This window comes from Diadema antillarum, unplaced genomic scaffold, assembly GCF_040938485.1.
Source record: "Diadema antillarum isolate AM-2024a unplaced genomic scaffold, OU_Dant_1.0 seq00001688_RagTag, whole genome shotgun sequence".
Taxonomy (NCBI): Eukaryota; Metazoa; Echinodermata; class Echinoidea; order Diadematoida; family Diadematidae; genus Diadema; species Diadema antillarum.
Genome location: NW_027272383.1, coordinates 387872 through 391333, shown reverse-complemented (window position 1 = coordinate 391333; position 3462 = coordinate 387872).

Here is a 3462-nt window from a genome sequence, read left to right as displayed (position 1 = left end):
ACTATAATCGAAAACCTGAGACATTTTATATCTACGTCTCACAAAGATATAGTACATATATATATATAAGTACATGTTGGCATGATAATGCCTGGGGATAGATTATTATGTCAACTATTTTCCATTATGAATGCATGCTCCAATCAAATTGTGAAAAGGTGGTCATGAATTAGCATTTCTTACGAACGATCAGGAGAGACAAAACAAAATGAAAGGCCTGTCTTACTCCAGTTCTCTTTGTAACACTCATTGGGCCATTATGCATGCCTAACGAATTATAACAGCTGCTTTTTCTAGCCCTTTTGCTAGTACCAACATTCGAGAAAAGATCATCTATCAAGTAACTGTACGATCTCCGTGCATAATCTAATGCTTTTAAACACACACTTATTCATATTTTTCATAAAAAAACACAGGTAATGAGCCGGATTGGGTTAAAATTCTCACTTACAGCTTTGTAGAAGTCTGAGTCAACAGTATCACACAGTACTACAAGACGTATTAGTACAAACGATTTCTTGAGCCTGCACCGTTTCAGGCTCTGTTCTGGATACGGCGGTAGAAACTCATTCTTTTTTGTTGTTTATTTTATCATTATTTACTAATCTCTTTTCTAACTTACAGGTAGCGGATTTCTTTGCAGGCCAAATTCGGAAATGTACTGTTGATTATTACTTATACATTTTCTCATGTTGTGACAGTTCTATTGGTTCTCATTTTAAAGTGAGCCAAAACCTAAGAACATTTTCACTTATAATTTCCAAAGAGTATTATGCAGGCACGCAAACTCATTTTAGTTGTATTTCATTTAAATGTAATGGGTAAGAGGGTATGAGAGAGAATGGAAAGTGCTGAGCTATGAAGTAAAATGGTAAAGTAAAAAGTTTGTCAGATAGTATTACAAAAGAAACTCATTCGTTTTTGTTTGTTTTATCATTATTTACTTATCTCTCTTCTAACTTAAAGGTAGTGGATCTCTTTGCAGCCCAAATTCGAAAATGCCTAGAGACAGCTAGTATCCAAATATGCTACTATGATTTAATAAATAAGAAATAACCATTCCAGTATGTATCTTAATGTGCACAGTAAGACAGATCAAATCAAATAGGAAAACATCTGAGCACTAAGCCTGAGGTCTGAATTTGCACTCAACTTCTTCCAATGGCTAACGGATGTTTAATTTTTGAAATTCACTGACCTCCAAATTTCACAAAGAAAACCTTCTTAGCATGATGGTTAATATGACATTTGACTGATATTGGAGATGTTTGCGAATCGGATCTACTACCTTTAATACTATTAAATCTAAAATGATTATTTGAAAGTTCGGAAATGCTGGAAATATCCTACCACAAGGAGGCAAAATATAAATGGTTCACATTTACAATTCATGTTGTTTTAAAAATTTTCTTATTTATTTTCGTTTTTGACAAACTCGCATACCAACGGCTGATATACTGTATAGTAAAGTGAATGTTTCATCTTCCAAACAGCATCCAATGGGATGGAAAACTCCAACTGAAAGGTGGACACCGTGACCATACTCGCTAAAGAAAACGCGTAATAGGGGTCGTTTTTTCTCACGGATTAGATGGAAAGTGTGATGTACGAGCGTACATAATCAAAGGGTATCAAAAAGGCCGAAATTTGGGAAAATGGTATATTGTTCAATCATGATGAAGTACTTCTTTAGGGTGCAGGAAACATTTAAGGAATACTTGTTTTTAAGGCCCGAAAAAATCATATGATCATTACTCGTTTAGGGGCCATTTTGAAAGTCCATTTAAGAGCATGGTGTCCACCTTTTAATTGTCGCTACCCCTCCCGGGACAGTATCAAAGGACCGTTTTGTTAATTAACGCAATCCCCCCTTCCTTTAAAAATCCTGGCTTCAGGCCTGCTAACGCGGGTATACGATAGAAAAAATAAAAGTTAAAACAACACCAGGAAAATCACTATTCTCAATTTTGCGGCGCGCTACGCGCGCAGAGTCTCGAACACAATTAAACTTTGCAACTTCCTGGCAAAATGAGTGTTTACTATATTTCCTAGATAAAAAACCGTAACGCGATTGCATGCAACAGACAAAAATACAAATTTCCTCGAGACTTTAAAACGTCATTAAAACAGTCAAAATTCACAATTTGCGGCGCGCTTCGCGCGCAAATTCTTATACAACTTTTGTAGTTCGGTCGTCCAAAGAATATATATATATATATATATATATATATATATATATATAATTGTGTGTGTGTGTGTGTGTGTGTGTGTGTGTGGGAGTGTGTCATCATTGGTATTGGTGCCGAAGGTCCGTTTTTTTAGTGACCGCACCCCCCCTTGAAAAATCCTGGCTACGGGCCTGAATACTTATCCATGCATGTGCACCAGTCTGATGTTGCAAATGCAAGGAATAGGCCTACCTCTGCTATACACCCTCCCCCAATAAGATAGATATTCTGTGTTTAACAGCATATTATTAGGTGATCCGAGTACCCTCTCGGAACACCTTCTGTATCTGCACGGATTCTTTCTTATTTTATTTATTTCTTTATTTCTCCTCAAAAGTTGTGTAGAGGTTAGCTCAGGAAGTCCTCTGCCTATTTCAAACGTATACCATATATGTATCATGTCCCAAAGACGACAGATCTAGTTCAAATATACTTCATTTGTAAATATGGGAATGATTTTATGAAATACTCTTCCTTTTGATATGACATGCTGTGAAACACTCGCAAGGGATTTCAAGCGACGGATTAATGAAGTACCGTTATGTGCAACATGCATGAGATAACAATAATATCAAATGTCAGCATTTTTTTTTTTTGGTCATATATAATGTGTGTATGAAATGATTTGTTTGACAGCGTTTCAATATACTTTTTTATTTCCTCAAACAATGTTACATATGGTTGGATATTACGAATTCTACACCATCAGATATGATACTGATTGAAACAGGATTTTTTTTTCTCTCTCTCTCATATGCTGTAGTATTTCAGTAATTATATAAAAATGAATGAAAGAAAGGTTTTGTGAGCAGGAAATTTGTGTTTATTTAGCTAGCCTGTTTTTAAAAACCCTGTTATTATATAATTATAAAAATGAATAAGTTTGTGTGTTGATTGTTTCCTAAAAAGATTACAATTATGTAATCTGAAGTATGGAGAATCATGGATTATGCAATATATATAATGCATGTGCTGTAACCTATAAGACATTTTGATTTTTCTTAGGTATGTCTCAGCATATCACTTTTCAGTGAAGCGTAATGATAAAAATGATGTTATTTATTTATTTTCTACCATTCTCCGCAATGCTCAGTTATTTGGCCATGTTGTAAGTGTACCGTAATTGTACATTATGTTATTTTTCTTGGTAAATGTGTCTACAATGTATTTCGTGATGTACGTTATTATATGTGTAGGGCCTCTGAGAATAACAGTGTTAAGCCACTGACAGAGC